Source organism: Nesoenas mayeri (assembly GCF_963082525.1).
Source record: "Nesoenas mayeri genome assembly, chromosome: W".
NCBI lineage: Eukaryota > Metazoa > Chordata > Aves > Columbiformes > Columbidae > Nesoenas > Nesoenas mayeri.
In genome coordinates, this window is record NC_137553.1 from 5,625,534 (window position 1) to 5,652,426 (window position 26,893).

Genomic DNA, 26,893 nt, shown 5'->3' on the forward strand with positions numbered 1-26,893 from the left:
CCGGGTATGCAGAAGGGCTCTGATGAGGCAGATGATTAATATTTATAATACAACATAATATAATTTACTACAATATTATGTTGTGTTATACTATAGATTTATAACACTTATTTCTTAATATTTGTTTGAAAGTCTTTTTTGTTTTGGTTGTTCTTTGCAGAAAACTTGCTGAAAAAAAAAAACCCTCCTCCTCTTAAATAGTTAAAATGTCTCAGCAGATTTAATGCTGGCAGAGAAATTGTGATTAAAGACAGGCTGGGAGGCATGATTGGGATGAGGCTGTTGCTTGGTGCAGGGTTAAGCCCGGCTCGAGCCGACCTGCTCCATGCTACCCGTGCTGCAAGTAGAAATTATAGGAGGTGCTTTATTTGGACACCCCCTTCCTGGAGTTTGGGTTTAAATCTCAGTCTATCTTGGGCAATTTTTGCTTCTTTACAAGCAAACGGGATGCAGCAAGACAGTATGTTATACCCAGTTAAGCTTTAATATTTTTAACAGCTCCTTGAGATTAAATACTATTTCAGCAGCACAAACCCCATCTCCAGCTCCCCTGACCCCACGTAGGTAATTCCCAGAGCCATGCTGCTGATAAAAAACAACAGCTGGGGTTTTGTTTAAGGTTGGGCTGAATGAAAACAGGAGGGGAGGAATGTGCTCAGCAGAGGAGGAACCGGTGCTTGGCCATCCCAGCATTGCTTTCTGGAGCGTGTCGGGCAGATGGAAATACTTGGCGCTGTTATGCAGAGGGGACCTGCAGCTCATTCTGCCCTCGAAAAGGGGATGTGGCAGCCACCTTCCAGTTCAGCCAGGTGCAATATTTGAGGGAATGAGACCAAGTGGGTTTTTTCCCCACCTTGGGTGGAGATTTCTCCTCTCAGGAGGATTTGGAGGTTGGGAGCAGCCAAGGCAGCTGAGGTCTGTCTGGTCTGAGGATCAGGTCTATCTGAGCCCTGGTTGCAGGCAGCAGATGCCATGGGCACAAACCGACCCTTGATGCCTTCAGCATCTCCAACACCCCACACACCAGAGGACAAACCTTTTGCAGGCTTCTCAGTGTCTATCTTGGTATATCTACCCCAGGACAACCCAGCAAATAACTCCTGGAAAGGGAGATAAGATGCTCTGCTGTCTTTCCCTGGTCTCCTAAAGCTTCCATCACTCACACCACCGCAAAAAAAAAAAAAAGACATTTCAAACCCGTGCTCCAGAGCAGGCAGGATTTAAAATCCATTTTACACTTCTGCTTGCCACTGTTTACTTCAAGTGCCAGGAGTCAAACCCGGCATGTTTGAGCACTGAGCAAGTGTAAGCTGTCCCAAGCTGGGATTTTCCAGCAAGCCCAGGGCTGTCCAGCACCTCACTCCCTTATCCTCCTTTGAAATTCCTCCTCTAATTAATAAATAAGTGGCAAGTTTCACTGACATAATTTCAGAGCTATTGCTCTTAATTAAATAGCAAGTGATTTAAATAATTTTCAAAACACTGAAGTCTTCCCTCCCTGGTTTGTAGTCCTGATCTTATTGCCATTAAGCATCACCAGCGGAATGGTTTTATAAATTTGGAAGGAATTAGAAAAGGTGAAGGATCTCAGACTGCATCAAAATGTGGGATTATGGAGTGTGTGTGGATGATCTGAGCATAGGGGGCAGCGATGGGGGAGCTGATCCCTGCCCTCCCGGCAGGATGGGGATGCAGCATCACACCGGGTAACATTGCATAAATGTCTATATTTATGTATAAATATAACATATATTATAAATTCATATAGTATATACATTTATATTTTTAAATACATATTACACTATTAAATTAATCTGTAATGGGTGGATGGGGCAGCCTGGAAGGGCACGGGTCAGCAAGGGAGCCGCCTGGTTTATTTTCCTTTAGCTGAGAGCTTTAGAGATTAATAGAGGGAGGGGATCCGGGGCTGGGATGCTTCTGCCAAGAATGATTTGGAGGCCTCTTTATATTAGTCAGAGCTTTTTTTTATTCCTTACTGGAAGCCTGAGAGGAGCCACATGCCCAATGGCAATGTTGTTCACAGGTCTGCAGAATTTTCAGTTATCTCTTGTGTGAGCAGCTTGCCTTAATTACAGATTTCTTTCATGCTGCTGTTGGGTTGCTGTCTTCCTTGTCCCTCAAAAAGATGTCCTTGCCCCAAAGGAATGGGTGTGTGATGGTCATGAGTGCTTTTTTGGGTGGGGAGGAAGGATGCCACGTCCCAGCTGGTGGTTTTTCAAGGGGCTGGATGTGCTTGGCAGCTGCAGAAGAGAAGGAGGAGGTCATGTCCTGCACCATGACAGATCCGCACCATCTCCATAGAATCATAGTCATAGAATCATAGAATCATTTCTATGAGAAGAGACCTTCAAGATCATCGAGTCCAACCATAACCTAACTCTAGCACTAAACCATGTCCCTAAGAACCTCATCTCTGCCTCTGCAGTTATCTACTGGGCTTCCTTTGCCATCCATGCTGAAAACGAGCATCTTCCATGGCCAATGTGGCCCTCTTTGCATCCTTCCTTGCCTTATCACTTTGGAAACCTTCGCTCTTGCCTACTTTGTCCAGATCTCAGAAAAATCCATGAATTTTTGAGGAGGGATCATCAGTTCTGGGCAGATGAACTTATTACGTACCTCTTCAAAACCAAACACCCTCACCTTTCCTGCCTCAGCCCCGTACTCCCTGAGCAAGACTGGTCCCAAGGGGAAGGCTAGTCTCAGATATTAGAGGCTGGGATGAATAGAACCACAGAACCAGTTTGGTTGGAAAAGATCCTCAAGATCATCAAGTCCAATCATTAACCCAAACCTGGCACTAAGCCATGGTCCTAACAACCTCATCTCTGTGTCTGTTCAACCCCTCCAGGGACGGTGACTCCACCACTGCCCTGGGCAGCCTGTTCCAATGCCCAACAGCCCTTTCTTGGAAAAAATTGTTCCCAAGATCCAACCTCGATCTCCCCTGGCACAACTTGAGGCTGTTTCCTCTCATCCTGTCGCTTGTTCCTTGGGAGCAGAGCCCTATCCCCTCTGGTTCCAACCTCCTTTCAGGCAGTTGCATAGAGTGAGGTGGTCTCCCCTCAGCCTCCTGTTCTCCAGGCTGAATCCTCCAGGTCCCTCAGCTGCTCCCCATCACACTTGTGCTCCAGCCCTTTTCCCAGTTCCATTCCCTTCTCTGAACTCTAAATGTGGGGCCAGGTAGGCATGTTGGTGGTGGGACCATCAAGTGGCTTTCTTGTCCCAGGGTTTGGGGAGAGGTAACCATCCCCAACCCTATCCTACCCAGCAGGGAACCAGTTTGAGAAGTGCCTGTGGATGAGTCAGCCCAGGAGGAGGTAGGAGACCACTTTGGACTGAGATCCTGGCACTGCTGGGAGGAGGCAGGGTGGAAGGATGGAGACCAGCCAGCTTCCTAACTATGCAAACAACCCACACCCATTTTCGGTGTTTATCCCCGCTGAGCCCATCACCATGGTATCTGGGCACCTTTTGCCAAGGTGAGTTGAAGCTGATGTAGCAGATCTTCTTGCCAAACCCCAGGCTCTCTAGGCATGTGTCTGGGAGGTCTTCTAGATCAGCTGGATCTTCCAGAGTTGCTGCTACTGGTTAATCCAAATAATTTTACTGCTGCATTTGGACCCCCTGCCTCTGTCTACCCCATCCCTGGCCACCTTCTATCTTCCATGATCTCCTCAAAGCAGGATCATCCTCACATCCACCTTGGGGTTTCCATACAACGTGTCCATCACGGTGCCAGATGGGCAGCTGGAGAGGTGGCTTCACAGTCCCCTGTGCTGGAACTGCTGCCTTGATGCAAAATTTGGGCCCTTCTCCCCAACATGGCTGTGGTTCTGGGATGTTGGGGAGCAATTGGGAGGCTGGTGGTGCCTCCAGGAACACATGGGGTCTGGGCATATCATTGGGTGACCAAACAGTGGTCATAGGATCATTGTGGTTGGAAGAGACCCTCAAGATCATTGAGTCCAACCACTGATCCACCATGTTCTTACTGTTCATGTTCTCTATCACTGTTTGTATTCTCTAACAGTGTTCTCCTGTGTTTTGGAGCAAGTTGTTCCATCTGCTACCACCAAAAAGGAGGTGAGATGTTTTGATGTCCTCCCAAGAGGAAATTGGAGGAGAGGCTGAAAAAAGAAAACAGCAAAGAGGAAAGAAAAGCAAGGCAGCGTATTTTTTCTTTAAGGTATTTAGGTGGGGAAAAAAAAGAAAATTTTTTATTATCGATGCTGAGCAATTTAGAAATTGGAAATTTCCTCTCCTATTTCCCCTCCTGCCCTCTGGGCAAGTCATTGCCCTGGCTGCTCACTGGTGGTCCAGACCTTCTCCCCAGCTTTGCAGGGATGCAGACTTCTGGTGCTGCTGCCTTTCTTACACAGAAATAATCGGGTGGGGGATGAAACCTCAGATGTATTTGGCGGCTTCTCGTTTCCCAGTGGCTGCTCAGCGATTGCATTATGGCTGCTTTTATACTCTGCAATGAGTGACTGAATGGCAGATGAAAGGAGACCTGAAGGTCCACTTCAGATGGGATTAATACCTCCATGCCACGGTGAGATTCTGGAAATACTAGAAGGGGACAGACTGTAAAAGAAATGGGTCAGATTTGCTTTCCTTTATCATCAGGTCCTTGTGCCGTGAGCAGATCTCACTGCCTCTGTCTTTAGGGAGGTGCTGGATGAGACAACCTTCTCCACGGACAGGTCCCGATCTGGGTGAAGATGTCCCTGCTCATGTCAGGGGGTTGGACTAGATGAGCTTTGAAGGTCCCTTTCAACCCAAGGTGCTAGGTGGCTTTGGGAGCTGCAAGGCAACATGAGAACATCCGAGCATCCCAGAGCAGAGAAAAAGGTTGTGATTTACATCCAGGCCCAAGCTTGGTTCACTTCTGTCTAGTTCTACCCTCTTAGCCCTTTCTGAAGAGAAATTAAAGAGATTAGCTCCTCTGCACCTTAATTTCCCTGGATGTAAAATAAGACCTTCCATGGGTCTTGGTCTTTTTTTGAGAAGACTTGGAGATACTCTGGTTATAGGGTGGAAAAATGACTGAAAAGTGTTGTTATATCAAAAGAGAATCAGAGATTTTTCACTCATGGCTGCAGAGGAGCAAGCAGGTTGCAATATTCCAGCCTTTCTACCTTGCACACACACTTTCCAAACAGTTTTGTTGCAATTAATTACAGTGTAATTAAAGCAGAACAACAATGCTAACTAAGGGCAAAAATCTTGTGAAATAAATAGTGTTTGGGCTGATTTTGTAATTGCTCCAGGTTCCCCAGATACAAATTACACTGTCAGGTCTCTTGATTTATGGCAGAGCAATATAACACACAAATAACTCAGGGCAAGAGCTGCCCACATGGGTTGCAGGTGCAGAGGTCCACGTCCCATCGGTTCTTCTTGTGGGTGACCCATGAGGTGTGTGATTCTCCTTGAATTGTTGGTTCTCCATGACGTGTGAATTCTTCTTGAAGTGTCCCATGGCCAGCAGGACACGGGTGGCACCAACTGTCCCTGCTCTGCCCCATCCCCAAGGTTTCTCATGAAGTTTCCTCACTAGGGAGGTGGCAGTGGTGTCCTGGGCAGAGGGACACAGCTGGTGACAAGCCACCAACAGGGACATGGTGGGGTAGGGGGATCTCATCCATCTGTCATGGTTGAGGCTATGGGACAACAAGGCTGATGACGCAATTTAGCCCTTGGGTCCCAACCTTTTCATGCTGGCAGAAAGTCCCCATAGGGATGAGAAGGCAAAGCTTGGCTTTGCTAAATCGCAGGCAGATTTGTGCTGCCTGATCCTTCCCAGGCAATCTCGTGAGGCCATGATAAATCACACCAGAACATGGTGACACAGCTGAGGAAGGTGACCTGCAAAGGGAATACAAAGAAGTTGTGCCCTTATCTGCTTCTCTGAAGTGGACAAGGCATTTTTTTAAAAGCTTTGTTTCCTCTGCTCTGGTTTCCAGTTGTACTGGGAATACTGCACTTTTTTTTCGTGCAGGAAGTCCCTTTCCAGATTAGAGAACCAGAGTGGGTGTTTTCTCACCTTTGATTAAAGGAGCGAAGCTATGACTTTTTAGCAAAGAAATTCTGCATTTGGAGGTTGAGTTAATGCATTTCAAGAAATGCAAACAAAAAAAACACCAAAATATCCAGATATTGCTGCCTGGAGTTCAAAAATAAATGAGGCACACTTCTGAAAAATCAGGAGATCGAGTGAAAAACAAAGAGATGAACTAAAATCATCAATTCTTACAGTTAAACCCCTCTGAGTTCAGCTTTTACCACTGATGATGTGATGCTACTCGGTCACACCAAGGGCTCCCTGCGCGATTCAGCACGATAAAACCCTTACTGTGCTTGTGAACGTTGAATCATAGAATAATAGAACAGTTTGGGTTGGAAGGGACCTTCAAAGCTCATCTAGTCCAACCCCTGCCATGATCAGGGACATCTTCACTCAGATCAGGCTGCTCAGAACCCCATCCAGCCTGGCCTGGGATGTCTCCAGGGATGGGGCATCCACTACCTCTCTGGGCAACCTGGGCCAGGGTCTCACCACCTTCAGTGTAAAACATTTCTTCCTCATGTCTGGCCTGAATGTCCCCTCCTTTAGTTTAAAACCACCACCCCTTGTCCTATCACAACAGGCCTTGCTGAAAAGTCTGTCCCCATCTTTCTTACAGGCCCATTTTAGGTACTGAAGTGACCAATACATTATCTCTTACTGCTCCAGAAACACCGAGCTCTCAGGGGTTTGCTGAGAAAAACAGAGGTAGGTGTGGCCCAGCTGCTGTTGAAATAAATAACATGATTATGGAGCTGGTGGGGTGCAGAGTATCTTCCTTGGGGTCTCTGCAGCCTCTGGGCACAAGATGCCAATGCCCTGAACCCCTACAAGTCATCTGTAGCATCTCACACTGGGTCTGAGACCCTTTTTTGTAAGGCTGCTGGCTCTCTGCAACCTGGTTTGGACTCCTTTTGAGGATGATGGAGAACATTTTTCAGGTCCTCACAGAATCCAGAGCATTCACAAGGCCCCAGGGGTACAGGACCCTCTGTTCAGGCAGCGGGGCTTTGTCCCATAGCACTTCCAACCTCTTCCCTGATAGGGACATAAATCCTGCTTCTGCTGAAATCAGCAGCCAAGACAGGTTTCACAGGAGGTGAAATGGGCCGTCAAAGTTTAATCACAGCAATTACAGGTTCCGTCACCTGCAAGGTTCTCCGATGCATCATCCGGAAACAACGTCTTGCCCAGGAGCTCCATTTCACTCCCAATGACATTTCTCCAGGGCAGGAACCGGCAACTGTCTGAAGGGGAGCACCTAGGTATAGATCCATCCTGGAGATGGCCTTGGCAAAACACTTCAGCATTTATGTATTATTTATTTTCCCTGGCACTTTTCATCTCTTATGTAGTTGCTTAGCAGCATCGGGCTTTCACAAAGTGATGGAGAAGAGCTGTAAAATGCAGGAGGCAACTCAGGTCTCCTGTCTCGGCTTTAATCTTTCCCGGGATGACTATAGTATTTTGCCCTACCTGAAGAGCTCTAATCTTTTTAGGGCCATTTCTTGCCACTATCTGCAGCTACCCGAAAGCCTCCTCGACCGTGGAGTGAAATACAATCCCTGTCTCAGGGAGCTTTATCTCCCCTTTGTCTTCTGTAAAGACAGAGGGAAAATAACCACTTAAAATATCTGCCAGGTCTGAATTTTCTCCCCCCCCCCAGCTCCATCTCTCCTTTTTGCAGCTCTCATTTTTCATGGGTTTCTTTCTCCCAGCGCCACCCACCTGTTGCAGGGAGATGGTGAGGAGCCTTTTATTGTTTGTCAAAGAATTCCTTGTAATTTGTTGTTCACTATTTCTTTCAGGCGCCTTTAATCCTTTATTTTTTTTTTCACTTGCTTGCTTCTGCTTATTTTCAGCTCACGTGCTGTTCTCATTTCTTCCCCAAAACTGTTTATGTTTTTAAAAGCCCCTTTTTTCTGCTGAGAGTACATTTTTTTGAGCATCCCTGGTTGCTTACAAAATCCTCCCTGTCCTCTCCATTCCCCAGTACCCTGCCAGGCGATGTGTTGGATGCAACTAGTTGCCATTCCCAGCTTCTCCAACTGTTCCTGTTTTTTCCCTTTGGGATTTTTCTTCCACCCCTCCCTGGAAAACCTCTGTGCCCAAATCATTGTACTTTGGTTCAGTGAAATTCCCAGGTGAGCTGTGGGAATGCTGAGCTCCCAACAATGCTACCAGCCATAAATCCATAGAATCATATTATCATTTTGGTTGGAAAAGGCCCTCAAGATCATCAAGTCCAACTGTAACCCAACTCTGGCAATAACCCATGTCCCTAAGAACCTCATCTCTTCATCTGTTCAACCCCTCCAGGGATGGTGACTCCACCACTGCCCTGGGCAGCCTGTTACAATGTCTGACAGCCCTTTCCAGGAAGAAATTGTTCCCAAGATCCAACCTCAACCTCCCCTGGCTCAACTTGAGGCCATTTCCTCTCATCCTACCACTTGCTACTTGGGAGACCAACACGTTCCATGCTACAACCTCCTTTCAGGTAGTTGTAGAGAGCCATCTCAGCTCCTTTTGGGTGATTTATGCTGTCCCAGTGCCAGTCAAAATGCTCCTGCTTTACTGGTTGCCAAAACTCTGCCAGTGACAGCCTGAGCCATCTGGATGCTGGGCTGGTGCCACCGACCATGAGATGTGGACATAAAGTTCAGCACGTGACAACCACTTGGCCCATGTGCTGGCCCTGATCTGGAGCTCCTCTGATCTCTTGGCTGCTTCTAGTCTTAGGCTAAACCTGAGCCTTAGGCAGGAGCCAGCTCAGGCTGATCGTCTAGATAAAGTAGTGAGTTGAGATTTGTAAGAGCTAACTCCAAATTTTGGCTCGACCATGGGTTTCCTCCATGGCCTGCAGCAAATCTTTGAGTATCTCTGTTCTTCATCTGTACAAACAGGGTAATCTCTTTTTTCTCCCACTGTTTATTTGGAACACGATCATTTAGGGACAGATTGCTCCTGCTTCTCTCTTGCTTACAGCGTCTATAAGGGGATGAGCATCTCACTTGTAGTTATAAGACACTGGTGCTGTATAAATGGTCACTGCAATTAGTAATAATAATAATAAACCCTGCACCTTGCACAGTATAAACTTAGTCTCATCTGAAGATGCTCTGAGCTGTCATCAGCAAACAACAGTAGCAGATATTTTTTATTTCCTTGTCTGTATGTATTCTGGAAGGGTTATGCTTTGCTCCTTTTACTTGGGATCTACAGCTGGAGAATTAAAATCCATACTTTCTCCTGCTCACAATCAGGATTCAGAAATTCAAGCCGGACTTTCGTATCCAAACAAACACCTCCTGATCTGCCCCAAATTTGACTGCCCTGAAGGCAAACAGCAGCATCCAGAGTAACCCCTTTGTTCTCAAGCTATCCAAACTCTCCCCACTGTGTCAGCCAGGAAAATAGATTTCATTTCTCTCCAGCAGTCCCGTCTCTTCCCTCGTTAATATTGCAACGGGAATTCCTCCTCGGGAGCACCACCTGTCCCCCGGGAAGGCTTTCAGACTCCCTGTTTTAGGCAGGTCTATGGCAACTCTGCAAGCTCCACGCAGACACAAAGCCAGTAGCATCACCTCTGCCTTTTTCCTGAGATCACCCAGAAGGTAGATTCATCATAATCTTCACAGCTACTTGCCATTGTTTTTTTTTTTTATTTTTAATGACCAGGTGAATTTATGTTGGAAAAGCAACTTGAATTTCCTGACTTCAGAAATGATTAGGAATAGGCCTGGAGACACTCTCGTTCTGGTGGGTTTTGGTTTTTGTCCTCTAAAATATGCTGTCGGCTGGAGATGCAACCTGAGAGCTACATCTTCAATTGCTGTTTTTATGAGCATCTTTGAAACTATGCTGTGGTTTAGGAAAAAAATGGCGTCTCTGTTAATAACCAACTGATCTAGCTGCCAGTATCTCAGACTGGCAAAAAAGAGTTATTTCTTGTCTCTGGTAATAACAAACTGATTTTCTCTGTTGTCTTTCAGCATCGGATGAGTCCTTGCTCCCATTTCCCTTTAATAAGCACTATTTTGTTTCTATTATTACTCAATAGTAAAATATTTTCCGGCAACTTTACCAGAAGTAGATTTACAGCTATGAAAATAAACTTGGATGTGATGAGATCTTGTCACTTTATTATCTATAAAGCACCTCGCATGACTTTGTAGTTATCAGAATGTAATTATACATGTAGATTTTTCCATCATGTCTGTTTGTTGGGTTTTTTTTAAGAGACAAATGATGAAAACTTAAGAAATCTGTGCTTGATATAACTCAAAATATAATACTGTTGACTTTAACCTGGCATTTTCCAGAAGAAAAGCAGAAAATAATCACCGTGTGTTGTGATGGTGCAGATCTGCCCAGAGTGATGTTCATGTTAAGACACATCTTTGGGGTTTTTATTTGTTTTTTTTATGAGCCTGGAAAATGTCGACATTTCCTGGTTTGAGAAACGGTATTTACTGATTCTTACACGGGGCTGGATATTAATTGTCATTGGAGGCTCTGGATGTGGGTGAATCATTGTATAATGCCCACATCCTTCGAGTGGCTTAGGGTGTGGCCTTGTCTTTGCCTCACTGTGCAGTTTTCAGATGTATTATTACCCAAAAGTAACACACCCTTCCCTTCCATGCTTCATTGGTTTTTTTTTTCTTTTTTTTTCTTTTTTCCTTTTTTTTTATTAGGGATTTGCTCTGAACCAGTGCTCTAAGCACATGGCAAAGCCGCTGTTGGATGCAAAGCTGGTAACTCTAGTTTGCCCAGGCTTCCCGCTGGGATTCCCTGTGGAGGAGCCCTCACCACTGGTGCTTTGCCATGGGAGAAGGTCAACTGGGGTATCTCCTTCTCCAGGCTGAGTTGGGTTTGTTCAGCTTGGAGAAGAGAAGGTTCTGGAGAGACCTTATTGCAGCCTTTCTGTACTTAAAAGGGGCCTGTAAGAAAGATAGGGACAGACTTTTGAGCAGGGCCTGTTGCAACAGGACAAGGGGTGATGGTTTTAAACTAAAGGAGGGGACATTCAGGCCAGACATGAAGAAGAAATGTTTTACACTGAGGGTGGTGAGACCCTGGCCCAGGTTTCCCAGATTGGTGGTGGATGCCCCATCCCTGGAGACATCCCAGGCCAGGCTGGACAGGGCTCTGAGCAACCTGATCTGGGTGAAGATGTCCCTGCTCATGGCAGGGGGTTGGACTAGATGACCTTTAAATGTCCATTCTAACCCAAACCATTTGATGATTCTATGATTCTCCCCATGGGAGTGATGGGCACGCTGGCCTGTAGCCACATCATGGTTGGAGACCACCAGGGACTTGGGTTGATCTTACCTAGGCTGAGCTCCTAGACGGAGCTTACATAGATGGAGCTTTCTATGATAAGCAGGAGATGGAGTGGTGGGAAAGGCGAGTATTTCTGTTGGGACTGGGCAGGGCAGGAGAGAACTACCCCTTTACAGAGGGCTTCTAGCCTGAGCCTTGTTTTAGCATCTTTGGTTGGACTAGCCCCATGGAAGGGCTTTTGAATGTGTGTCCTGTCCTGCCTCAGTTTCCCACCTCTCTGTGAGATGAGGATCATGATAACTACCCAAATATTTCCTCCACATGGTGCAGGCTCTTGACAGCAAATGTAACCAATTCTTTATCCAAATGAAGCCTTTTCTTGCAAACTGCTTAGGAAAGAGCTGTCCTGTTGAAGAGCCCATTTTGTGCATCCCATACGGCCTTTTCCTTAAGCACACCAGACATCACATCTTCTCCACCTTGACATGCCCACCCACCATGGTGGCTCTTCCACCAACTCCACATTGCCAGCCCTCAGGAGCATCCGTGGTGTCCGTGGTGATCCCCCCCATCCACTGTGACCCCTTTGCTCTTCTCTAGGTCGCCATCATCTTCTCCGACCACCTCGTTTTCCTTCTGTGAAGGATTTTATTCCTTTTTTCTTGCCTGAAGTAGGAGGCTGTATTTAAATGAAACACATCTAAGGCAAACTTGCAGAGAAGTCTCACCTTTCCCCATGCCACATAATTGAATAGGGGGGCAAAGATACAACCCTCTTATTAGAGTAATATAATTTTCCATCTCAAATAGGAACCAGGGATGTTTTAATGATTAGGCTCATTAGATGGACTTTCCACTTAAAGTGTCTGTCAATTAAGGCTGGGAAAAGCATGACTGATGACCATACCTTCTGTGACTTAATGGGAAGTCTGAAGGCTGATCTTATTATTGCACCAGTACAGTCTGTGATAAAAAATAATTTAAGATACTCTCCAGAGATTTATTTGCCCATTAGGAAGCTGCCAGGAGAAGGTTAAGGGAACTCATAAGGTCAAAGCTGAACAGAGAAAAGTACTAAACGCTTGGGATCTGGGTGGGCAGGAACTGGAGGGCATGGTTTCTGCTCTTTGCTCTGCTACAGACCTGTTACATGGCCTTCATCAAGTCACTTTATTTCTGGTTTTGGTTTGGGTTTTTTTTTTTCTGATGTGGCTGGTCATCTCTTTGGGTGGGCACTGTGGTAATCCTGCTGATGCTTGAAGTGACATCACTGTGGCTTTGCCTCAGTGGCACAAGTCCTTGCTGCCATCTGCTGCCAGAGTGAAAAAAATATATTGTGTTGAGTGGAAGGAAGTATCTACAGTCAGGAGGAAAACTATGGTGTTCAGGGCAGGGAACTGAAAAAGGGTACAGCAGAATTTCCATTCTCCTCCACGAGCATCCTCATGGGTCCTCGGTGATTCCCTAACCTATTCTATCGCTTTAAAACGTGACCCACTGTAATATTTTACTTCAACTTGGTGTTTAATGGACTGGAACTTATTGCAGAGCTCACTGTGCTGGCTTCAAAACTCCTGTTGGGTACCGTTTTCCTGACATTAGCTTGCTATAGCTTGTCAGTGTTTGTAAGTGTGCTGATGGGTTGAACGCCCCAGGATACAGGAGCCGGCTCTTTCAGCTTTGCACTTGGCTTCAGATTCCTTAAGTACAGTTGGGAGAGATAATTTAGCCAAATACGGTTTTGTACAAAGTGAAGTTTTAGATGATGAAAAAATTGCCGTGTGTGTAGGGTCAGTTTTGTCAGATTAATAGAGGAATTGTGAAAAATGGAAGCGTTTCATTTCAGCATCTTCAAAGCAAAAGTCTTGGCTTTCACCAGCAGTGTGCTTTGTTTGCTTCAACATTTCCTTTGTTTTTAATTGCACAGATGCCCAGGATTTAAGGAAAAGTTTTTGTTTTGGGCTGAGCAAGTAATTTTTAAATATTTTTCAGTTCCACAAAGGAGAAGCCCTGCTCACTCCCAGCCTCCTGTGAACCAGAAGAGCCTCCTCTCCTTTGCTCTCCATCTTTTGCAAGGGGGTAACACTGGCTCCATCCCTGTCCAGGTCCACTAGGAAAGCAAAGAGTCCCAGACTTCTCTTTGTGCCAAATTGAGTGTTGAGAAGGAAAAAAAAAATATATATATATATATATATATAAAAAAAACTTAGATTTGTGTGAAAACTAAATGATTGAATATGAAGGCTTTATGTCTTTTAAGGAATCCCTTGGAAGTTGACTCTTTTGACCTTCCAAGCCCTGCATAATTTTTTTCCTTCTCCTCTCTCCTTCTTGTTGTTCCTTGCGCTCCTGGAATCTTCTCTCCTGGCTTCCTTCATCTCCTCTCACCCTGCTCTGCAACTCCGCTTCTCTGTGCCTCAGATCTGAAGCTGGTAGAGCCTCCTCTCCCTCCCATGAGCCTTCCTCCCATCTCCTCTCTGCTAGGAATCTCTCTGACTGACCCCGTTTTCTCCAGCTAGCATTTTACCTGGGCTCTTTCCACCCCCCTGAATTGCTTTTTTTCCTCCCATTCCATTGGGAAATGTTAAATTAAGGGACCTGCCTTAATCATCTGGTTGGCCAAGTGCAATACGTCTGCCCACAGGTTTCAGCAGGGGATGGTCTCCCTTCTCTCTCTCTGGACAGAAGTGGGACTCCACCCTCCCGTGCTAATAATATAATAATTGTGTGACCTTCCTGAGCTGAATCTGCATCGTCTAACACCACTGTCTTCTTCTGTTGGCCTCACAGTCTCCCCACGGATGGTCGTTCCTGCACTGTCCAGCACATCCTGGCATCCCATCAGCAGGCTCTAGCAATGCTCTAAAGTCAGAGTTTGGAATAAGTCAATAAAATAGGTTTCAACCACTGAAAAGGTCATTTAGGTAGTATATAAAAATTTCTAGAGAGCTTAAATTTTACCAACTGAGGGAATGGTTTTCTCTACCAGGAGTCATAGCTTCACTGGGGTGAATGGGAGGACTCAGCTGACTTATAGAATCACAGGATGGTTTGGGTTGAATGGACATTTAAAGTTCATCTAGTCCACCCCTCTGCCATGAGCAGGGACATCTTCACCCAGATCAGGTTGCTCAGAGCCCCGTCCAGCCTGGTCTGGGATGTCTCCAGGGATGGGGCATCCACCACCTCTCTGGGCAACCTGGGCCAGGGTCTCACCACCCTCAGTGTAAAACATTTCTTCTTTCCCACTTCAATAAGACAAGCAATCTTCTTTCTAAAGAATAAATTTAGATCTTAATAAAGGATGTGTGCACATGCACATGCATGTTTCATGGAGGTATTTAGGCAGGAGAGTGCTGGTATTAGAGGGAAAGCAAAACTCTTGCCCTGCATTTATCTGGACAAGGTTTTCTTGCTTATTCCCTGAGAGGGAGGGATGTGGATTTGCTCCTGGTGAAGGTAAATATTCATAGTGATTTCATGAAGACTTGAATTCCTCCTGCAGCAAACATGTGAGCTGAGAAAGGGCAGCAGTGGTTGGCTTTATGAAGAGCTGCTCTCCTTTCTTGCCAGGGTATAGAGTTCATTTTTCCACTGACACATCTCTGACAAACGCCCAGCATTGGGGAGCCAAGTGATTGTGTTGTCATGGCAAAGACTAGTGGAAGAAGAGCAAGATATATATTGTGGCTGCTCAGAGGGTTGGAGAAAAATGGTCCAAAGCCAGGAGTCATGCAGGCATTGCTGATACGGCTCTGTGTTTTTTGCCAAGTGTGGGCTGGTTGGTGGTTTATGATAAATGGACCACATAGTCTTGGTCCAAGTCTTGGTGGGCATGATTCCACATCGCAGAAACCAGCCATACAGTTGACACTTTTGCTGACAGTCTTAGCAGAAAGATGAGTTGCTGAGTTGGCCCTGAAGATGAAAAAAAAAAAAAAAAAGAAAATCCGAAGGATTTTGCAGCTAGAAAGGCACTACCTTCTACCAGGGAAGGAAGAAGAGCAGATGACCCCAGAAAGCCCAGCACACACAATTATGGTGACATTTAATTTACCCAAAAGTAATGAGGGGAAGGCTTTTAATTGGTTTCTGGAGATGGGGCCTCAGGTGCAAGTCCCCTACATTCCTGTGGTTTTATTATTTAATCTCCTTTGTGCCTTGGCTCCCTGTCTGCAAAACTGGAGCATGGAGTCAGAGACTGGTTTTCGTGGCAGGAACCTTTGCAGGCTCTTGATTCAACTCTAGGTCAGACTCTTGCCTTTGTGTGAGTGAGCGATACCAATCCCAACATCTCTCTGGTTCAAGGTTTCAAGGTTCTTCATGGTTCAAGGCTTGACCAGCCTCTTCCTAAAAAATGTTTTTCTTACATCTTATCTAAACTTCCTTTGGACAACTTGTGTCCGTAGCTTCTTGTGTTCTGAGTCTGACTCCATCTTCTTCATAGGCATTAGGTAGGTAGATGAAAAAGTTATATTCCCTCTTAACCCCTTCTTCTCCAGGCTGAACAAACCTCTCTTCTTATCATGTGTGCTCCAGCTCCGTAACCATCTTGGTGTACCTCCACAATTACAATGTCTGTCTGGTGAGCCCAAATTGGATACAATGCTTCAGATGTGGTCTCACAAGTGACAAATAGAGGGAAAGGATCACTTCTCTTCACCTCCAGGCAGCACTTTTGCTAATGCAACTCAGTGTGTGTCTGGCCATCTTCACTGCAAGGACATGCTGCTGACTCCTGGGCACCTTCTTGGCCACCAGGACCACCAGGTCTTGTTCTACAAGGTTTCTAGCCAAACCCAGGTGACACTTGCTTCCTACTGAGGTGGCACAGATGAGAAGTGCTAGGGTCTTGGCAAAGCTCAAAGGTTGAGGGGCAAATTGTTCCTGGAGATGCAGGACCTGGAAAATCAGACAGGGCTTGAGCTTGGCCATGTGTGCTGCTGGCTATGCCAAAACCCAGCTCAGACTTTTATTTTGGAAGTGTGAAGCCCATTAACAACTGAGAGATGAGATGGCTGTAGGAGCAAGAAAACACTGTAGAAAGCCTGAGGATACACTGAAGCCAGGCTGGATGGGACTCTGAACAACCTGATCTGGGTGAACATGTCCCTGCTCATGGCAGAGGTTGGACTGGATGAACTTTGAAGGTCCCTTCCAACCCAAACTGTTCTAGGATTCTGTGCCTTGGCCACATGGTGGGTCAGGCATTGGGCACGTCTTGGCCAACACATGAGGATGGGAGCTTCTCACAGAGGGATGATGCTGGGAGATGTGATGGGAACCAGCAAGAAACTCCCCCAAACAGGGATGTGCATGACTGGCGGTGCCTGATGGTGCTGCGGGAGAGCAGGGGAGGGTCTGGAGGATCAACCCTGCCCAGGCAGGGAGGTGAACACAACTGCTGCCAATGCCACTGCCGAGCTCAACCTCCCACCCTACCGCTGCTGGAGCCTGCCTGTACCTGCTCCCAAGCTGATATTAAGCCTTCTCAAACACTGCACCACCTTCTCCTCGCATTGTTTTCTGTATCCCACACCCAGCACCAAAATAGTGGTAACCTCCCCCTTCCCCACCCTCCCGCAGTGACTCAGGCCGGCAAGCAGGCACACATCTGCTTCTGATTTAATGTGCTGGAGCGTTACGACCCTTTTACTTTTACTCCTTAAGTCCTCCGTTCAGTGACTTTCTCTCTGGGGGCCAAGGGGAGAGAAGAGAAGGGGGAGCTGGATCTCCATCCTTTGCCCCCATGCTTTTTTGGAGCACTCCAAAACTGATTATATTTTATTTTGGAGCTGTGTTTTCATGCAAGCTGGTGACAGCCTTACTCAGATCTGCGTCTAAGTCCCTCACAATCCTGTCCACTCCAGAGGGACACCAGCCAAACCGGTTTTCCATAGTTAGGCTGGGCACATTTTTTTCCACCATGGTGTATTTTTTTTTTGTCAGGAAGCAAACCCACCCAGTGTGTGCGCACTGTTCAATAGGAACCTTTTTTTAAAATTTCTTTTCCTTTTTCTGGCTCCAGAGAAAAGCAAAGCCAGAGGGAGTGAAGGGACTGGCTTGTTCTCCCAGGAGAGCTCAAAATGGGAGGAAATGGTGCTTTTTTTTTTTTTTTTTTTTGCTATTTTTAAGACTGTACTGGAAGGAGGTACTCACCACCGATGGGTTCATGGGGTTGTAATGTTACATCCAGTAGGGATGTATTCTATATATATACATATATATCCTATATAGCCCCATATAACAGGGTCTGGGCATCTTGCACAAGGGGGAAAATGATGTTGGAGGAGAGTGGCTGCAAACACATGGGCAGAAATGCCACCAACAATGTCACGTACCTCGTGGACTCTCATTCAGGTCATGCCAGAGGTGATGGAGGGACCAACAACCTGATGTTCAGCCAGGCCGGCTCCAGCGTTGGCACATCTCTGGTGGGGATTTTCCTCTCGTTCTCTTTTTTTCCTCTTTTTGGAGGTTTTGTGAACACGACGTGGGACGCATCACTTGGAGTGTGAGTGAGGTTCCAGTAGAGTTGGGTGGTTGCACAGGATGACTGGAAACTCTTTTGTGTCGCTTGATATATTCCCCCTCCCATGGGATTTCTGTGTATGTATGTGTGTATGTGTATGTGTATGTGTGTGCATATAGATACATAGGGAGGGGAGATGATATTCATCCAGGATCATTTCTTGAACCAGTGGCACCTCATTGTGTCAAGGTTTAAGGCAAGGTGGCAATAAACTGTGGCAGACACTCCCTGTTACCCTCTCACCTCCCACCACCCCTTCCTTTAGATTGGAAAGATGATAGGAAAGATAAGGAGGAAGGAAGAGAGACTTAGACTTCAAGTTGGAAGGTTTTAAAGGCTTTTACTAATGCTACTAATAAATAGAGAATATATACAAAATATACAAAACCACTCTTGAGTGCTCGATGTGGAGTTGGCGTCACTCCAGCAGTGGCAGAGCTGGGTGTGCAGAGCTGGCGTGGCTCCAGCAGGTGCAGCTCAGGCCCCCGAAAGTCATGGGCAGGACTTCACAGCAAACTGGAAACTGGTTGCAGGGATCACAGGGCCTGAGGCCTTCCAGATCTCAGGCAGACAAACAGGGTCCTCTCTAGACGCCAGCCATGGTCGAAGAGAGCGTGACCCTCATGATCACCCTCTTATATAGGGGGTATGACGATTATGGGATGGAATACTCAGTTCATTCTCAGTTGGTCAGTTCTAGTCACCTGTTCCATCCACGCCCCTCTCACAACGGAACATGGGAAAACTTATCAGTCTTTCTTGGCTACCATAGTAATAAATCTAAACATTAACTTCTTCAGCATTCCGTTGGTCTTCTTATCAGCACCGAGTACAGCATCTAAGGAAAAATATGCAGACAAAACCTCAGAAAAGTACAGCCATCTAGAAGAACTTAGCTGAAAGAAAAATCACTTAAAGAGAACTGGTCTTGTTTTTAACAAAACCAGGACACATTTAAAAGTCCCTAAATGCTGGAGTATGGCCAGGAGAGCATCAGGGATAATGGAGAGAGATGTAGAGAGGGATCTCTGAGGGTTTCCAAGAAAAAAAAAACATAACTAACTGGATATTGAGCATCTCCAGCCTTGGAGAAACCACAACAGAGATGAACAGAAGGGACCTGATGCTGAGAGCATTGTCTCCTCAAGTTCTAGACCTCCAAGGAGCTGCCTGGATGGGGGGGGCGAGGCTACAAGGAAACACTATGGTCATATGTGACCACCCTATAAAGTCCCTTCCCACCTGCCTAGACACTGTGGTTAATTAATTTGCCCCTGCTTTGTGCATAGACGTAGCCCTCAAAACACCATCAGGAGCCGAGCTGTGCCTTCAGTGTAGCTTCATTAATTGTTGATGTTTATTTGACCATTTATCACCTGGATCCCCCTTTGCCAAAAACTGCTCAGCACATCAGATGGGACTTGTCATGTGGCAGGCTGACTTAATCCAGCTGCCACCCAGAAATGACCCAGAACTCATGGTTTTGGAGATTTATATAAACTCTGATATTTTGAAGTGTGCTGGGTAATTTAAAGAAGCCAGAAAGGAGAAACCAAAGTGAAAACATAGCCCTTCAATTATAGGAGGCATTGAACTCTACTCTGGCCCTGCCAGAGCTACTGTTTGCATTTATCTGGAGCCTGTGGGAAACTATGGTGGGTCCGTGGATTCCCTGACGGAGGGCATGGGAACAGAAATTAGCCCTGAAGATATGAAGGCCTACCCATGAGAAAGATGGGAGTAAAGGAGTATCTGGAGATGTTAAGGATGTACCTGTGAGAGAGAAGGGAGTAGAAGAGTAACATTGATGATAGTTAGTTAGATGAGATGTTACTGCTGTAACTTGTAACCAATAGTGAAAAGACACAAGAACTGGTAGAATTGTATAAAAATGCACTTGTAGCAATAAATGGCATCTATTACTTTCATCTTGAAAGAACTTGGTCCATGTCGTTTGTCCGTCTCAACCGCGACAGGAGCCCAAGAATTGGTTTCAAGGAAACAGGAGAGCCATGGAGCTTGGTCCTGCTGGTGTGATGGCATCTGCCTAGCATCAGTCCCACAGTGTACAGGGCTGCCAGGTAGCAGGTCCCTATGGTCTTGTCCAAAGGCAAGGTGTTGATCTACCAAACTTCATACCAGAGTCTAGGAGCTCGTTATAAAATGATGTTCAGGTCAGGCCAGGGAAGGAGACCTCGGGATGGATTTAAGGGGATGCTGGGGCTTTTTGGATAGAATAATAGAATCATAGAACAGTTTGGGTTGGAAGGGACCTTCAAAGATCATCCAGTCCAACCCCTGCCATGAGCAGGGACATCTTCACCCAGATCAGGTTGCTCAGAGCCCTGTCCAGCCTGGCCTGGGATGTCTCCAGGGATGGGGCATCCACCACCTCTCTGGGCAACCTGGGCCAGGGTCTCATCACCCTCAGTGTAAAACATTTCTTCTTTATGTCCAGCCCGAATCTCCCCTCCTGTAGTTTAAAACCATCACCCCTTGTCCTATCGCAACAGGTCCTGCTAAAAAGTCTGTCCCCATCTTTCTTACAGGCCCCTTTTAAGTACAGAAAGGCTGCAATAAGGTGTCCCTGAAGTCTTCTCCAGGCTGAACACCCCCATCTCTCTCAGCCTGTCCTCCCAGCAGAACTGTTCCAGCCTCAAATCATTTTTGCGCCCCTCTCTGTGGGTTATCCTCATGCTGAGGTGACATGGGATAGTTTCCAGGCATGAAGTAGCAGGAGGACAAAGATCTAGAGACCTGCTGGTCCATAAGCACCATTTTCCTGCTGCAGCCAACAGCCATGACCAGTAGTCCCTCATATTTGGGATGTCCAGTTGTACCAGTCACCAAAACAATTGAGTAGATGAGATGGGAACCCCCTGGATCATCTCGGTTAAGCGGTGTAGGTGCTGGCACTTGGTCATGTGAAGCAATAGAGCATTACCTTTTTCTCACATAGCTTCTGGCAAGGCAAATCCAACACGTGCCTGGAAAGATGTTGGCACTGGGAGGATGTGGAAGAAACATGATGGGGATGGAGTTATTGCACAAGGTTCCTGGGGGAGGGATGTGAAAGAGAAGAGGGAGCTTGTGGTGGTTATGAAAAGGTGGATACTGTGGGAGCCGAGAAGGATGGAGACAAAGAGATGTGGAGGGAAGCAGAGGTTAAGTCAGAGAGGATCTGGAAGGAGTTGAAGGTGACATGGAGATGCGCTGGAGCAATGCAAGCAGGAGGTGATTACAGAGACCCAAGTGAGGCAGGAGAGAGGAGGACACCAAGAGAAGGAAGGGTCCTTTGGGTATTACTGATTGGGAACCCCCTGCTAATTCTCTCCTGTGTCTGTGTTTTGTCCTAGGGCACTAAATGAGAATATGGCCAATAGCATTGAAGATCTTATCGGGATCCCATTCCCAAACCACAGCAGTGAAGTCTTATGTGGTTTAAATGAGCAGTGGCACAACGAGCTCCTCTGCGATGTCATCCTCATTGTATAGGACCAGGAGTACCGGACCCATCGGTCTGTCCTTGCTGCCTGCAGCAAATACTTCAAAAAACTCTTCACTACTGACACTTTAACAGACCAGCCCTATGTTTACAAGTTTGACTTTGTCAAGCCTGAAGCACTTTCTGCCATCCTGGAGTTTGCCTACACCTCAACCCTCACCATCACCACCTCAAATGTCAAGCACATCCTCAGTGCTGCCAAGATGCTGGAGATCCAGTGCATTATCAATGTATGCCTTGAAATCACAGAGTCTGACAGGGAGGAGGAAGAGGAAGAAGACAAAGAGGATGAAGATTATGACAATGAGGACGAAGAGGAAGAGGAGGAAGAAGTAGAAGATTTTGTCAATCAGGAGAACCTAATCAATGTCCAGGAAGTAAGCTGTCACCAAAGCCCTTCTAAGTCTGATCTTACCGAAGAAGCATATACAGAAGCACCTAAAGACTTTCCAAATCACTACCCAGCTAATAACCTCTCTGGACACTTGGATGTGATATGAGACTTCTGCATCGAGTCCTTGCTAAGGGAAAACTTGTACCCTAAGTCAAACATCCCAGAAAGGAGACCATCTCTCTCTCCTTTCACCCCTAGCTTCTTCCCTTGTCTATGGAACGGTGATTTTAGCTCCTTCTCCCAGCTCGAGGAGCCCCAAGTAGAAAACAGCCCCTTGGATCTGGTCATCAAAAAGAGGAAGATCAAGGAAGAGGAGGAGAAGGAAAACCTGCCTCCACCTCCTTTCCCTAATGACTTCTTCAAGGACATGTTTACCAACACTCCAGCAGCTCCCTTAGGGCATATTAAGGCAGAGACTGACTATAGCGCTTATCTCAATTTCCTAAGCGCTACCCAGTTTGGAGGAGTTTTTCCCCCATGGCCCTTGGAGGAAGAGAGGAGGATAAAGCCCAAGGCGTCCCAGCAATGTCCCATCTGTAACAGTCATCATGGGGGCCGGCAAGTTGCCCAGACACATGAGGACCCACACGGGAGAGAAGCTGTATATGTGCAATATCTGTGAAGTCCGCTTTACCAGGCATGTTGGTTACCTCTGACACGTGTTGCCATCTACAGGGGGGTGGTGGTGGTTGGAGGAGCCACGTCATGACCCATGGCTGATCCTTGAGCTACATATCCCCTTTTTCCCCAAAAAATGAGTAAAGAAAGCAGGGCATGATCTCCATCCTTTTGGAAAAAAAGAGAGGGTGGAGGAAGAAAACAAACCTACTGATTTTGGCGGGTTGTGGATCCATCTACTCACTGGAAAAAAGCTTAAATAAGTAACAAGATATTTTCAACCCCACCATAGTTCACCACAGTTGGACCAGAGGGAGCTGGAAAAGAGACGGTCAAACAGCCAAAGAGGCTTCATCTCTGATGTGCTGAGGGATGCGTTGAGTTGGGAGGGTCATTTAACTAAGGGATGTAATTAGTTTGGGTTTGCACATTTTGGCATCAATGTAGACCACAACCAAATTGCACATGTTTGGATGTGACCGTGTCTGGGTTTTCTGAGGCTGGAGCCGTCGAAATTATTATATGTTAATAGAATGTTGGTCTCTTTTCCTAAGTAAAAAGTGATAGGATGAGAGGAAATGGCCTCAAGTTGCACCAGGGGAGGTTTAGATTGGATATTGGGAACAATTTATTCACCGAATGGGTTGTCAGGCATTGGAACAGGCTGCCCAGGGCAGTGGTGGAGTCACCATCCCTGGAGGGGTTTAAAAGATGCGTAAATTAGGTTCTTACGGACATGGGTTAGTCGTGGACTTGGCAGTGTTGGGTTAACAGTTGGACTCGATGATCTTAAAGGTCTTTTCCAACTAAAATGATTCTATGATTTATCACCCTGAACACTGACCGCCCAGGAGCCCGGCACCTCGACTCACTCCACGGCCAGTGGAAAGAACTCAGCACGTCAGAGTGGTAGATGAGGAAAGGGAGCGCGGTCCTCCTCCAAGCCCAGCTCTCATCTCACAAATCTTATGTCGCATCCTCCCCTAGGTGCTTCACCAGAGCTTCTCACTCCCCAAAAAAATCTCTGAGCTTCTCCAGGTAAAACCATAAAACCTCTTTTTCATCCCACGGAGATGCTGCCAGGGCAAGGAGGTTTGAGTTTCTGCCCATCTGCTGCTAGAGATGGGTAATAGCCTGAAAAAAAAGAGCTTTGCCTGTATTTACATTACACAGTCCTGGCATGCTGTGTGTTTATTAGGAAAAGTGATCCTGTTAGGTTAAACATCACATATATAGGTTTAAATTATATTATAGGTGGAGCTTGTAGCTCTGCTTTTTATTAAGATTTCCCAACATTTCACATTACAAGCCCCTGCACTGTGCGTTATCCCTTTGGGATGAAATTTTCCATGCTGCTTCGTCTTTGGCACTCGCAGGGGAAACGTGCCCTTGTTAAAAATCTCAGAATAACAGTACCTTTGAAAATTTCAGAGTGGGAATTTGGATTCTGGCCCTGGGCATGGTCAGCACTGACGTGCTGCTGGTCACATCACTGAAAACTATTTCAAGATGTGTTAGAGCAAGATAAAGGATTCAGCAAAACAAGTCGATTCAATGTGAATCACGCTAAGCCATTTATTACAGAAACAAGTCTCCTTATATACGTAACTATATTCTAATCACGCATCCACGCTCCAAGCATGGATTTGTTAAATGAGTATTGTGGGCTGTCCGTGCTCTGGAGTCTCACTGATGATACGTCCGATGATTCATGCCACGCCAGGACCCCGGTGATTGAGGAACGCCCCTCTTTCTCACAGCAGACTCTGCACTCAGCTTCTCGAAGAGGCCTTGAGTTCCTTTGAGCCTGACTAATTCAGCAACAGATCTTTATCTATCAAAATCCCTCCACAAAGATGTACATGGATACAGTGGTAGAAATAAGTGCAAGGGCAGCACCTTGCAAGTTTTGAGGGCTTGACCTGCCAGCATAAGTAGATTTTTTTTGTGATATTTGCTTTTTTTTTTTTTATGCTCACATTCTCTATGCATAATAATGACATGATTCCATATATTCTACATATTCTTAGCCACATTACTAATGCCTCGGAGGGATCAGGCTGAAAATATTTTGGAAAACTATGAATTCTCCCACTTTACTGTTTACTTATTTCAACTCCGCTCATACAACCTAGGCAGCACTCGGCTCAGTTCAGCTTTGCTTTTTATAATCATCTGCCTTCGCTGGGATTTTTGTAGACTGCAGAAGGAAATGTTTATTGGGAAAAAAAACAGAGATTGGACTGCCATCTTGGGAAAATACTGTTGGTGTTTTCAGATGTTATGTTTAAAAAAAAAAAAGGACTATATTTGTAAATACGTTTTATTGGGATGGATATTATGCTCTCCCAGGGGCTGTGCCTCTGCCTGCACCTCCCCTGTGCCGTGTTTGTGCTCCAAACCAAAGGTCCTGAGACACCATGTGATCAGTACAAGGATAAAAGGAAAAGAAAAAAACAGCTCCAAGAGGAATTTTTGTTTCAGCAGCATTGCCCCACAAGGTCAGTTAATTTTCTTATCTGTGGGTCAGAATGTAGCTCTGCTTATTTAGATATTCTTATATATGTTTTGGCTTTATTTTATTATTTATTTTTTTTCCTCAAATTTAGGCTGTTCTGGACTTTTTAGGATGGCCTGCAAGCTCCTGACATGAAGGGCTGAGTCTGTGTGATGTTTAGGCGTTGTCGCCCTGGGGAAGGAAGAGTTGAATTAAGATTATTTTCCCTCTGTCCTGGGCACTGGTGAGGCCAAACCTCAAATCCCGGGGTCAGTTTTTGGCTCCTCAGGCCAAGAAAGCCCTTGAGGTGCTGGAGTGAGTTCAGAGAAGGGAACAAAGCTGGGGAAGGGGCTGGAGCACAAGTGTGATGGGGAGCAGCTGAGGGACTTGAGGGGTTCAGCCTGGAGAACAGGAAGCTGAGGGGAGACCTTCCCGCTCTCTGCAACTGCCCGAAAGGAGGTTGGAGCCAGGGGGAGTCGGGCTCTGCTCCCAAGGAACAAGTGACAGGACGAGAGGAAATGGCTTCAGGTCACATCAGGGGAGGTTTAGATTGGGTATTAGATTTTTTTTTCACAGAAAGGGTTGTTGGGCCTTGGAGCAGGCTGCCCAGGGCAGTGGTGGAGTCACCATCCCTGGAGGGGTTGAACAGACACAGAGATGAGGTTCTCAGGGACATGGGTTAGTGCCAGGGTTGGGTTAATGGTTGGACTTGATGATCTTGAGGGTCTTTTCCAACTAAAACAATTCTACAGTTCTTTTACAGGCAAGACAAGCTGAAGATCCACATGCAGAAGCACACAGGGGAGCAGTCGTACCTCTGCATCCACTGCAACGCCAAATTCGTGCACAACTACGACCTGAAGAACCACATGCGCATCCACATGGGAATCCGACCCTACCAGTGTGAGTTCTGCTACAAGAGTTTCACCCGTTCTGACCACCTCCATCACCATATCAAATGCCAGAGCTGCCGAATCGCACGACCCCGGCGAGGATGCAAGCCGGCGACATAGAGGGCAGCTGGCTTGCTTTTTTTCCTGGTGGTCCACCGGTGGAGAAGAGCTTCGTGATGCCACCAGTGTTGGAGGAGATGAGCAGCCACCTCAGCGGCGCAGCCATGTCCCTTCCCAAACCTAGCCCCAAGCTTTTTGAGCGGGACCAAGACCCCCTTCAGCCTACAGGAGCTGGAGAGCCAGTTTGAAGAAACCCAGATGAAGCTCTTGAGGCGAGCCCAGCTGGACATGGAGAAGAACGCAGGCATCTTCACCTTCGCCCTGGGCCATAACAAAAACCTCACCGCCCAACCCATCTTCCCTATCCCCGATCCTTGGAGGACAGGCTTCAGCAGCTTGGTGGGGTTTGGCCACATGGCTCCTGTCTCAGAGGCGAGCAACTAAACCCAAGTCTGGTTCCACCGTGGCTCTGCTCCCTTCCCAACAGGGAAATGGGCTCCCTTGGGGTCCCCTTCTGCCCTTTCGCGTCATCTGGCTCCCAAGAAGCTCTTCATCCCCATGGCTTGCCACAGGTCTTGGGGCACGGGGACACCCCCGGGGTGGGTGGGTGAACGGGTGCTGCACCCCATGGCCACCAGCACTTTAGACTCTACGATGCACTTGACTTTGGGGCCGCAGGGCACTTGCTGTCCCCTCCAACCACTCACCACATGTGGGTCCATCTGGGAAGGTCAGACCAGGACTGCTGCTCTCTTCAACACTCCCAAAAATGTCACTTGCCTTAGTCCAGGGCATGGCCATTACCATGAGATGGCTCTTCTGGGGGAGATGTTCCCCATTTTGCATCCACAGGGCCTGCTGGACACCACCAAGCTGTCACATGGTTTTGATGTGTTACATTCCTTGGCCCTTTTGGTCAAAAGGACTTTTGGGGGGGGATTATTTTCTGGTTTTTTGTTTTTTAGTTTTTGGTGGTGTTTTTTGGTTTTTGGTTTGTTTGTTTGTTTGGTT

At 46.7% G+C, this 26,893-nt stretch overlaps 1 pseudogene across 1 annotated transcript; it reads left to right on the forward strand.

Moving 5' to 3' along the window:
- Positions 1-21,275: 21,275 nt before the first annotated feature.
- Positions 21,276-26,326, forward strand: LOC308051376 (zinc finger and BTB domain-containing protein 7C-like; annotated as a pseudogene). Its single transcript has 2 exons — positions 21,276-22,451; positions 25,693-26,326. The product of its transcript is annotated as a zinc finger and BTB domain-containing protein 7C-like (transcript).
- The last annotated feature ends 567 nt before the right edge of the window (positions 26,327-26,893 follow it).